Source organism: Euprymna scolopes, chromosome 33 (genome assembly GCF_053919585.1).
Source record: "Euprymna scolopes isolate OS-2025 chromosome 33, ASM5391958v1, whole genome shotgun sequence".
NCBI classification, from domain to species: domain Eukaryota; kingdom Metazoa; phylum Mollusca; class Cephalopoda; order Sepiida; family Sepiolidae; genus Euprymna; species Euprymna scolopes.
This window is the reverse complement of record NC_136514.1, coordinates 38,128,065-38,140,342: the sequence shown is the minus strand read 5'-3', so window position 1 is coordinate 38,140,342 and position 12,278 is coordinate 38,128,065. Positions and strand designations below refer to the sequence as shown.

General features: G+C 36.1%; 1 non-coding gene across 1 annotated transcript; it reads right to left on the bottom strand.

Moving 5' to 3' along the window:
- Positions 1-10,657: 10,657 nt before the first annotated feature.
- On the bottom strand, positions 10,658-10,733 carry Trnar-acg (transfer RNA arginine (anticodon ACG)). The gene has a single exon. It is a non-coding gene; the product is annotated as a tRNA-Arg (tRNA).
- Between the last annotated feature and the right edge of the window lie 1,545 nt (positions 10,734-12,278).

Genomic DNA, 12,278 nt, shown 5'->3' with positions numbered 1-12,278 from the left:
CTTTAAAACAACCGCATACTCGCTGCATTTGTATAGTGTTGGGTTAGGGTTAGTGTTACCAGTGAGCGATCAAGAAACACAAATCAATCAATGAAATTCTTTTTTACATACATACGCGGTCTGGTTTTCCTTCTTTGATCGTCGCTTTTCCATATATGTTGCCGATGATCTGTATTGTTGCATCGTCTAGTGGCTATTGATCAGCTCTTTAACTTAAGCAAATAAAATCTACTTATGGGAGCACAATATAAACTTGTTTGAGGTTTCAAAGGTCTTATTGGGGAAGAAGGGTCGTTCACGAGGAGAGATACAAAAAAGAGTCTAAAATTAATCCCTTCTAAAAGAAGGTATAATATTAGTTCCTACATACTTAGCCTCCAAAATAATCGACGAACAGACAGTCACGGGAAAATATTTATTTAGATTTCTACATTTTCGGCACATCTGGTCTGGCCGCTTTCTCGCTGCAACTGCCACGAAACCCTGTACCGTCCAGAACACAAGATATAAGTTCTATCTAATAATCATGCATGGTTGCATCGTCTTGTGGCTGTTGATCGGCTGCCTAACTTAGACGAATAAAACCCATGTCTGGAAATATAATGGAAACGTGTTGGCTTTCAAAGGTTTTATTGAACAGGGAAAGTTTGTTCACTAGGGGCGAGTCTAAAAGAGAGACTAAAATTAATTTCTTCTGACTTCTTCTTCTACTTGGTAACTGAGAAACGCAAACTCCTCCTCTCTCTCACACACATTTTTCTTTGTCAAACATAAGAAAACAAACGCGTAACACGATAGTGACCAGTTCTTTATTTTTGCAAATTATCCGGACGGTGGTAGTCTATCATGTAGACATCTGGAGCCTTAATGGTAGACGAGACGCAGTGTTAATCTATTTCATCCCTTCTTCTCTCTAGTTGTAGACATCCTCTCTTTGGCTTTTTGGCTAGGAACAAAGTGCAGTTCCGAGACCACTTTTAACAGTTTTCTCTGTCTTCAGTCAGTGAAGGAGATCTTTCTGGACTAGGGTAATTTTTAAAATTTTTGTTCAAATCCAGAGTGTTTTTTTTTTTTTTTTTTTAGGGTGGGGGAGGTTGCTGGTCTTTCCCCACATTAAAACTTTACCGTCGTGGTGAGGAAAATAGATAGGAACAGTTTTTCTTTTTAATAAAAGGCAGTACACATTCACTTGAGTGTCAACAATGTTTTGTTGTTGTTGTTGTTGTTGTTTTTCTTTACAGTCTACATGTATACGTACATAATATTGCACCCCCCCATGGGAAAGGGAACAGCTACCCAAAAGCCCGACCACTCTTTCTAGCAATTCAGTCAAAATAGAAATATCTAAACTATCTAAACTGCTAAATCACCACGTCACACTAGCGACTTCCCGTTTGTGACGTAACTATCACTAGATTTTTAATGGAAAATGTCACTCTACATACTTCTAAACTTGCATGGAAAGTTACAATTCTAACCTGTTTTTACACAGCCTTTTGTCTCTTTTTCTATTGGAATTTGTTGAAACACTTTGCAAACGTTTTTTCTTTAATCTCGTACCGATAATGTTTTTTTTATGTATAGAAGAAAATATATTTTTTCTTTGTGAAGTTCAAATTATCAATTATTGTGCATTTCATACATGTCCAGCTGGCCCTAATCAAATATACTGAACAGCGCTGTTTATTATCATTAACTTCGATTGATATTATTCAATCCTAGACTGTCCACAACGAGCTTCTTTCAATATTATTAGCCTAATTTGCATTTTATTTATTAGTTAATGCATAAAAATATGGGAGCGAGTGTGACTTTCTTCCGTGATCACCTGACCAGAAGGTAAATTTTTCAATGCGTAATTTGTTACAGTGTGTCCATATCTTTCCAACTTTTAATTTTAAACAGTCTCCAACAACTGTTTTTCAATAATTTTATTTACAAACTGTCCACCGCCAGCTGGACACATAACACGAAAATTGCGGACCGAAATTGAGTGCTCGTAGCCATACCACTCGTCTACAATTAACTCATGGCTATATCTTTAAACGCAATTCAATATGTGATTAATTGGGGTAGTCCAATTCCAATTCAGTTTTTGTAGACTGAAATGTCGACGGGTCTGCCCAAACGTTTTTCTAGACCAAGGTGCGCTTTTCGTAGTGCACCGGCTTTTTAAAACCTGAACTTGTGTCTAACCTCCCAAAGAATACATGAATAGGGACTCATGGAGTTCCATTGCCCCGAGATTTCGAGATCCAGCAACGTATAAACTCAGCTCGGGATTTTCATCATCGGGCCCCCAAAATCAACAGAGATTAAACCGTTCCTGTAACGAACTCGTCCTTGTTGATTGCGGTGTAATGCTGTTCCTGTACAGTTTTAGGAGGCCCACCCTCCCAGGCTTTGTCCTCTGTCGTTGAGAAATGGGTTAGTTTATTGCTAATCTCCTGAGGCGCTCTCACCAGGGAATACCGACGGGGCTGTCCCCGGCACTTTTTTGCAGGTCAAAAGTACCCCTCCTCGCAGATGCTGACTTCTCAATCCTATTTTCCAACCCTAGTGGCATAGTTCTTACAATGGGAGAAGACTAAATACCTCCATCAACATATCTGTTCAGTCCCCAAACACACCGCAATGATTAATTAACCACTAAAATCTTTTCAATCTCTCTGAGGTATTTGGAAAGTCATTTTCCCAAGGCATAACAACCAGATTTTGCCATTCGCTTGCCATTTCAAAATTCAACAACTCCATTTATAATAGCACAAATGGTTATATAGTCTCCGCCAGCAAATAACCCTAACAACCAATCCTCTTTACGGGTTCAAATCCACTTAAAGGAAACTAGATCCAGCATATTTCTTTTCTGCGTAAAACTGATCTTAGCTTTCAGATTCTATCGATGAACGAATATTTGTCGAGTCGTCCAACTGAATATTACAATTCAGTTAGGTTTCAAGTTTCGTCTTCAATCCTTAAGGTGTTCTTCCATCCATAAATGCATTAACTCTTGTCCTTGAATAGCCTTTTGGCCTTGATAAAAAATAGTAGTAATGTTTCATTTCAAACTCTCTTCGTCACACAAAAGGTTATGCATTTCCCGCCAAGACAAATGACGAACAGCAAGCAATCCTAACCCTAACGCTAAACAATCAGCTTCCCAAATTTTACTGTAGACCTCTACTATCAGGCCTCCTTTTATAAAATTAGGGATCTGCGTTCCAACTTTCCATAGATTCAAATCCATTTCCATGAAACTAAATCGGACATACTCTTTCTCTGTGGAACTGGCATTAGCATTCAGCTTCAAATTCAGCTAAGTTTCAACCTTCGTCTTCAATCTTTAAGGTGTTGTCCCATCGTCCACCTGACAAAATTCATGAACCCTTATCATCGAGTAGATTTGGACGTTGATAAGCAGTGACTCAGTTAGTAGTAATATTTTTTTACGAAAGGGTCACCGCTTATTAAGACCTTAAGGCCACTCGAAGATAAGGATTAATAAGTGTAAGGTGATCAACAGCGAAATGATCAGTAGTGGTGGAAATTGGGTAGAATTTGATTATTTAAAGAGGCGGCTCAACAAGAATTTGTTTACATTGGACTTGAAAACAACCATGTTGTAATCAGCTAGAAACCAGCTCCACGGTAGAGAGTCCAACCGGCGGACAGTTCTGGGAAAGACATTTTGTTCATGGAATTGCCGTTTAGATTTAGGCACAGATAGAGAGTGGAAGGAAATTGTTGACAGTGGTCATGACTAGACGAGTGTTTGTTGTGAATGTTTTGCTTGTAGGTGGAGCATAAACTGGAGCTCAGTCGAGCACTTGCCACGAAAATAATGACAGAGCAGAGATAGACTGGCAATATCTCTTCCGTGACAAAGAGATTGCAAGGAGGAGAAAGGTTTTGAAATCCGTCAAGCAGTTCCTCCACGGATGTGATAACAGTACTCCATTTTAGGACGTATTTGGCTCTCATATATGTAAAGAGTTGAGTCGGGATTCCTCAGATTTATTTACTGAAATCATACTATACGGTGTATTTTAGAGACGTCGAATAAGTTGGCAAGTCTGTTTTGTTTAATTTCCGATTTGGTAACTATCGGTTATTTTTGGTTCAGCTTGATTTGACAATTCATCATGAACTGACTGACACCCAAGCAGCGTTTGCAAATTGTAAGCGATACAATAAATTTACTGGGACAAACATTTGATAAAAGGATAATTTCTCGAAATGGACCTGTCAACTGGCTACCTCGTCCATGCGATTTAACCCTATTTTAGAATATTTTCTTTAGCGATATGTAACGCTAATAAACTAGACACATTAGACCACTTGGAAGACAAAATTAAACGCAAAGAATGAGTCATACACCATCTACTATGACTATGTAATTCCCACAGCTACGTACCTAAAAAAAACAAAAACGGAGCTATTTAAACCTGACGTAGTAAAAAATCATAACATGCGGCCACAGCCGAGATTGAACTCACTACAGGAGTTTGTAGTGTAATTCAAATCTTATCCGTAGCTGAATACTCGTTGTTTCGCTAGAGCTATCAAGGGTATTTTTTTATCATGATGCCATCACTAGATGGGTTGCCTACCACGGCTTAAGAGAGACCCATCTATACTCGGGAGAAGGATAGACTGCGCCAGTTTCCCAACCTGGTATTTTACCTCGCGGTACATACAGCGCCTCGCCTTCCCAAATGGTCATCCATCTGATACTGGCCAGGCTCAACGTTGCTTAACTTTGGTGATCTGGCGATATACGGCACAATCGCCTGACATAGTGATATGGAACAAAAACACGAATGCTCAGATTTAAAGTATTCTACTGACTTTATTCAAGAGCATATTGTCGTTCATTAAAAGTCGAAACAGGTTTATTGATTAAAAAAAAGAATCTCCCGCCGGGTAATTAAAAAAAAAGAAAAAAGTCTATACAATCTTAAGTAGATGTTTACCAATGGAAATGGCTGGCTTCTCCTATCTAAACTCGCCTCCTTTGGGGAAGATCGCCGTCACGTCTCTTTGGTTCTCATTCGGGCGATTCAGTAACAGTGATTTGTTCGCCATGGACAGACGCATCATTTACGTAGTGTTGATTACAAGGAAATAAGAGACGTAGATGTGGTTGATGCACTCGGCGTCGGCGAGAGGGGGGGGGTGAAGGGTGGTAATCCTGCTTATTACTCAAGCTTACGCTTATTGTTAAATGATTAACAACTCAATTAAATCGATTAGTGGTACCCGATACGAAACTATGGCGCGTGTATGCGAACAGACATTTGTCGGAGAACAACAGACTGTTTTTGTTGACTGTAGCACTGCATTTATAGATTCCAAATAGAACATTTGCACCAAAACACTTTTTTTTGGGGGGGGGGGCGTTTTTTTTTTGTTTTTTTTTAAATTCATGAACATTTCTTTTCTACTATTTTTTTCATTTTTTGTTCTTTTATTTTTTCATTTCTATTTGTTGTTTTTGTGCTTATCCAGAATTCAACCTAATTAAAAAAGAAAACAAATATACGGAAATTGTTTTTTTTTTATAATGTACGAACCTATCACGAAACGAAAATGTTCTAAAAATCATGTAAATTGATCAAGTCTTTTTGTTTATATATATATATATATATATATATATATATATATATATATATATAAATATATATATATATATATACTAGACTACCCGTGGCCCGCTGGGTCGGTATATGTTATAGCTAGGTAGGGAATAGTGAGTATACAGAATTAATGTATAAATGTGTAAAAATTGAATGCACGCGCGAAAACAAATGTGGCGACTAGTGAAAACAATATGCAATTTTTGCGCACGCGCAAAATTGAATGCACGCATGCACGAAAACAAACATGGCGACCAGCAAAAACAATACAGAATACATTGGATAATAGAGGTCATAACACCATTGCCCTTAGATTAAATGAAATATCTATAATATAAGAGAGGTGTAATCCGTTAAAAAACAATTGAAAAAAGAAAAAAAAAAAAAAGAATAAATACAAGGAGAGAGTGTGTATTGTACAGGTCTACCGTAGTTTTTTTTTTTTTTTTTTTTTTTTGTGTGTGTGTGCGTGTGTGTGTGTGTGTATGTTAGCCGTAAAATATCAGGAAATAATAATTAACTGAATAGGACGTATTTAACTCTTATACACCTAGATTACATTGAGATATCTTTTGGAGCGGTAGAATGGATATTCTCGGTAACCTTAGCAACGCATTTGAATTATATTTTTTATTTTCTCTGACCAGAACAAAACAGTAATAAACAAAAAAATTAGGCACAAGGCCACTCAAAAATTGGGGAGGGGGTGTCTATGGTCATACTCGTCATTGTACCTTTGCTAGTCTATTTTTGATCCTAGCTAAAGTTCTCATTCACCACAATGACTCAACCACATCGGGGGTCGTCCTACTTAAGCTTCCCAAATTATATGCTGATTATTATTATTATTATTATTATTATTATTATTATTATTATTATTATTATTATTATTATTATTATTATTATACTAGCAGTTCAGCCTGGCATTGCTCCGGCCCTAAGTACTGTTCATAACTTGCCCTACGTGTGAATACACTTTAACTAAGATTTCAAATGTTTAGACCAAAAATTGTCTGAGTAATTTGGTAAGGAGCGCAGAGGTAAATTTTGTACAACTTAGGCCCCAATTTTGACCTGTAATGTTATGACCCTTTAGGCTGTGATCATAGCGTAGTATCTGTTAACTGTGGCAAGCGGGAGCAATGGTCAAAACATTATTATTATTGTTATTGTATTCTTATTAATTGATTTGAGCGACGGATGCTCGCTGGATTATGATTATGATTAGAAGAATAAACAATTAAATTGAGGAAGAAATGATTGACGTGTAAATCGCAAAAGGAATGCGAAAATAGAAAATAGTTGTAAACATTATAACTAGATGGAAACATTAGGTTGGTCTGAGACACGTAATTAGGTGACGTGGGAGAACACGTGATATAGTTAGTTTTGGAGAGATTCAGAGAGTTGAGGATTGACCACCAGAGCGCACAGACGTCTAGACAGGGGTGGACAGACAGCTAGGAGCGGGCTGTATGAACAGAAAATGTAGACTAACTGCAAATCCTGTGAAAACCATTTGGGACAACTGTAATAAATTTATATTATAAAAATATAAAGAGTTGTTTTAATGGGTTCACAAATAAGAACAGATGTCTCAATTGGTTAGTGCTGACCGCTTCATGGTTCGTCACAGAGCAGCAGGAAGTTAAAAGAACTCTTCAAGAAAAAGGTATGAAGCATATATCATTCTTCTTACATACGAACTGTGAAAATATCCCATGTGATAAGTCTGATACAACATGACTCAGTTTACACGTCAATATCATGTCCCCTGGCTAACAACATACATACGATTTATACGTTTATTATCTGTCTGTTAAAAGAACAATATCTTACATCCACTAGATAACACATGACACGTTTTAATATATTATCTCCTCCAATATAAAACAATATACAACAGACCCCCTTAACATTTATTATTTTGGTCTCAAATCAAAATAAAATGTTTTATTAATGTCCAAGTTTCCTACATCTAAAATTTCAAGTCTTTAGACCCAAAATTGGCGAAGAAATTTGGTAGAATCTGTAAAGATCAACTCTTTTAACTTTGACCGCTTGGCAGCCATATTTTCGCCCCTAAACCGATTAAAATGCTTGTCGCATGTCTGAATACCCGTTATGTATAAATTTTAAATGCTTAGACCCAAAATTGGCTGAGTAGTTTGCTAGAGACTGCAAAGGTCAAATCTTTGGAACTTTGACCCCTTGGCAGCTCAAATTTTCGACCCAAACCAATTAAAAATATTTCCCTATCTCTGAGTACCCTTTATGTAAAATTTCAAATGTTTAGACCAGAAATTGAGTGAGTAATTTGGTAGAGACCGCAGAGGTAATTTTTTTAAAACTTTGATCCCCAATTTTGACCCCTTAGCATTAGTTTTTTTGGGCTCAAATCAAATTAAAAGGTTTGATCTGTGTCCAAGTAGCCTACATTTAAAATTTAAAATGTTTAGACCCAAAATTGACAGAGGATTTTGGTAGAGTTTTCAAATGTCAAATGATTGAACTTTGACTCCTTGACAGCCAAACTTTTGGCCGAAAACCGATTAAAAAGATTTTCCCAAATCTCAATACCCCTTGTATCAAATCTCGAGTCTATATACTAAAAATTGACTGTTACTTAGTAGGGAAATGTACACACACACACACACACACACACACACACACACACACACACACACACACACACACACACACACACACACATTCACTTTATAGATGCATAGATATAACAAATAATAAAATAAATTTGTAAGTATAGAACTACATAAAAGTCGTTTGTTTTATTACCTTGGCAACGCATTTAATATACGTGTTCCATTTCAGATCAGGAGTGACGGTCAATGTCAGAAGCTTGTCAAGGAAGGGCACTTCCTCAAGACGAGGTACCTTCATTTTAATTGGGTTCAGATGAAGATCAGAGCGTTGGTGATGAAAGATAGAAACTTGGTTCTCATTTTGGATTAATATTTGCTAAGCGCTCTTTAATAAATCACCAATAATTTATTTATTTTAAATCTTATAAGAACTTAATAAGTTGGTCATTTTGTTTTACGGCATATCAACCATTTCGGGGTATTTATGCCGAATTCAGACATTTTGGAATAAAAAGGTTTTATGCTTCAAGTTCTTTATATCTTCAAATATTTATTCATCGTGTTTGGTTTGATTGTTTTGTATTACGGCATATCAGCCGTTTTCGAGTTATTTAATGCCCAAATACAGTAACTTTGAAAAAAAAAGTTTTATCTCCACCCCAAGTTCGTTACATCTTTAAACATTTATCCATACTGTTTGATTTGATTGTTTTGGAGAGGATTCGATAGGTTTTGTTTTTTGGCTTTGGGAAGTGGGGGAGAAAGTAAAAGAGAGTGGCATGATAGTTGTTTTTTGTTTTGTTTTGTTTTGCTTTTGGCTTTGCGGAACATGATTAAGATTTGCAAAAATATAAGATAAAAACTTTAATAGGCATTGGAGTCAGTATCTTCAGACAGCCTGATCTGGTAGCACCAGCACTTAATAAGTAACATGAAAATAGAAGAAATGCGTATAATATCTTGTGTGAATTTAAAGTTTGATATAATAATTCCCAAACAGACGTCCACACTCAGAGATTACGAGGAAAAGGGTATACAATTGATGTAATAGTATAACAATTGTTTCCGAAATTTCCTAATAGCAATGTGAAACTTGTTGATTTAGAGTCGGCAACCTTCGACCCGCGGGCAAAATCCAGTTCTCGTGTGAATATTGTTTGGCCCACCATCTTACCCAGTGCACGATATACAGGGTGATCCACGTAAAAGTAGCCCGATCGAATCTAATCTTTCTCTAAACAATTTTTTTTTAAGATTAAGCGATCCACTTAAAAGTAGCCCAACCTGTATAATCCTTATCTTAACGCCCGACTGACACCACAAGACAAAATGCAATTCTTTTTCCAACAAGATGGCGGTACATGCCACACGTCTCACAGGTCACTGATACGAGTTCATGACATGTTTACGGAAGCGAGAACAATAAGCAAAGCGTTATGGTCACCACGTTCCCCGAACTTGTCATCATGTGATTTTTTTTTTTTTTTATCTTTGGGAGACTTTAAAACAAAAAGTTTATGCAAATAATCCTCACAATATAGACCAATTAATGAAAATATTACTAACGCTATCAGGAGAATCACCAGAGAAGATCTACAGGCAGTATCTGCAAACGTTGTTAAACGTGCCCAGAAATGCATAGATGTCAACGGGGAGCACTGCCAACATATTTTATAACACTACACGTAATTTAAACAATAAAAGAATGTTGCTCCTCTCTACTACATTTTCTTGGCTAATTTTAAGCGGGCTACTCTGTATAAATGATACCAAATCACAGTGGCAGTTGTCAGACCGAATATAGTGTCAAAATTCTCATTTACTGTTTCTAATTGTGATTCAGTGTAAAAATGAAATTTCTTTTTTGTTCATTGAAATAGAAACTTGTTTTATTTCTGCAATAAAATAAAGATAATTTTGTATTTTTTATATGTCTGTAATAAAATAAGTATTTTCGTTTTAATATAACTCTATTCTATTTAATGGTTGCTTTTTTCAAACGCCCTCCATGAGAATGTAGCCAAAGCTTTTTGTCCATCGTGTTCCAAAAAGTTGCCGATCTCTGGTTTAGACCTTTCGACAAAATTCAAAATTGTTGAATTGCAAAGAGAAGCAATATAAAAATTAACTGTTTTTTTTTATTTTAAGTTTTAATTTCTATTTTTGTAAAATAACAATGTTTTTGTAAAATATGTTTGTAATTTTATTTTAATACTGGCGGCTGCGCCGCGTCGGCACACACAACGGTGAGTCAAACACAAAATCGAGTACATTCAACATCGTCTTACCATCAACGCTTACCTTGTGAACTCGGAGTATGGGAAATTTCCATATGCATAAAACAAAATCACTGAAAAAATACCCTAACTAACAGTAAGGATAATGAGTAAACGTTGGATAAAAATATGGTTAAAATTATTACAAACTTGCCAGGATTCGAACCTGGACTCTTCTGATCCGTAGTCAGACGCGTTATCCATTGCGCCACAAGTCATGTCCGTATTCTGAAAGATGTTACCGCGAGTCTATACAGACAGTGTTAAATTCCGTTGACATGGACAGGTAACTTTTTCGACAATTACATGAAACGGCTTCAAAGCCCTCATTTCGGGCTTTTTGTGTTACTCGGCGTTGTTCATTACGATCCATATATAGATAAGGACAATCTAGGGATTCACACCTTTCAGGGGAAAAAATAATTTTTCAATTCGGTGCATCCGTTTGAAAGTTTTATTGGTATATATACACACATAAATAAATAAACATTTAGAATTTTATTTATAGTATGGATTCCTCTAATAAAATAAGTAATATCGTTTGAATATCATCATATTTTATTTAATACTTGTTTTCTGTAAACGTAAAGAAAGTTACCTGCATATTTAATAACATTGTTGTCCTCCATGTCAATGTAATCAAAGCTATTTGGCCTTCAGAATTCAAAAGGTTTCCAACCGCTGTTGCCGATAAAGAAGATAGAAGGCGGTTATGCACTCTTGATACTGAATATTTAAAAGCAAGTGTTACAAGAACACGTCGTCTGTTCTTGTAAGTGAGTAAATATGAGATAGGATAGCCGAGGATTCGAACCTGCGAAGCTAGGATTGGAATTGAGAATTCCGATCATAAGTTAAAATAAATAATACAGAATGTTATTGAAAATGGAATGTGGAATTACCATTGTTTAGTTCACATAAAATAGTTAGATATCTGTTTATTGAGAAAGGAATGTAATGATGAATTTTGTTTCTGTTAATGAAATGAAATTAAAATAAGGAATCTAGATCCGAACAATAGAAAATACTAAACATATTTTTAAAGTGGGTTAGGAAAATTAGGTTAGAGAAATCGACTTTGTAAAAAAACATGTGAAGAATAATGCATGCTTCAACACGGAGGCATGTCAGGACACGAGTCATGTATGCACGTGTTTGGTCACGCAATGACGTCATGAGTTTTCAATATAGTTAGAGCTTGGCAGAGAGTAAGAGTCAGGCAGTAAGGAGAACAGTGAGTCAGAGACAGAGCTGACATCGAACGTTGGAAGCGAAGGGGAGAAGAAAGAAATTATGTAGAGACTTGAATTCCTTAATGCAAAGCCATTGACCGGTCGTATGGAATAAGCGAACATCACCATCTTTTTGTATCTGCGTCTTCGTGTTATGTTATTCAACAGAAAGCTATTGTCAATTTATATTTTAAAAGAACTTTGTGAAAATCATCATCTCAAAAATAGGTAAAGAAATATATGTGTTAATGTTATAGAAACACTCCCATTCACAGAACTGTCAACAGTGTAAATGTCAATATTACCATCAATCTCTCGGTCTATCTATCTATATATCCATGTCTCCCTCTCATTATGAATTATATGTTCCGGCTCACTATTAAAAGGTCTCTGTCTCTGTCTTAAATATATCTATCTCTCACCAATATGATCCCTCCACAACATGAACAACAATGAATACATACGCCATTCCTTTTAAAATAACACCCAGTATGTAAGACAAGCATTGAACAACCGTTGCACCAAAGTATT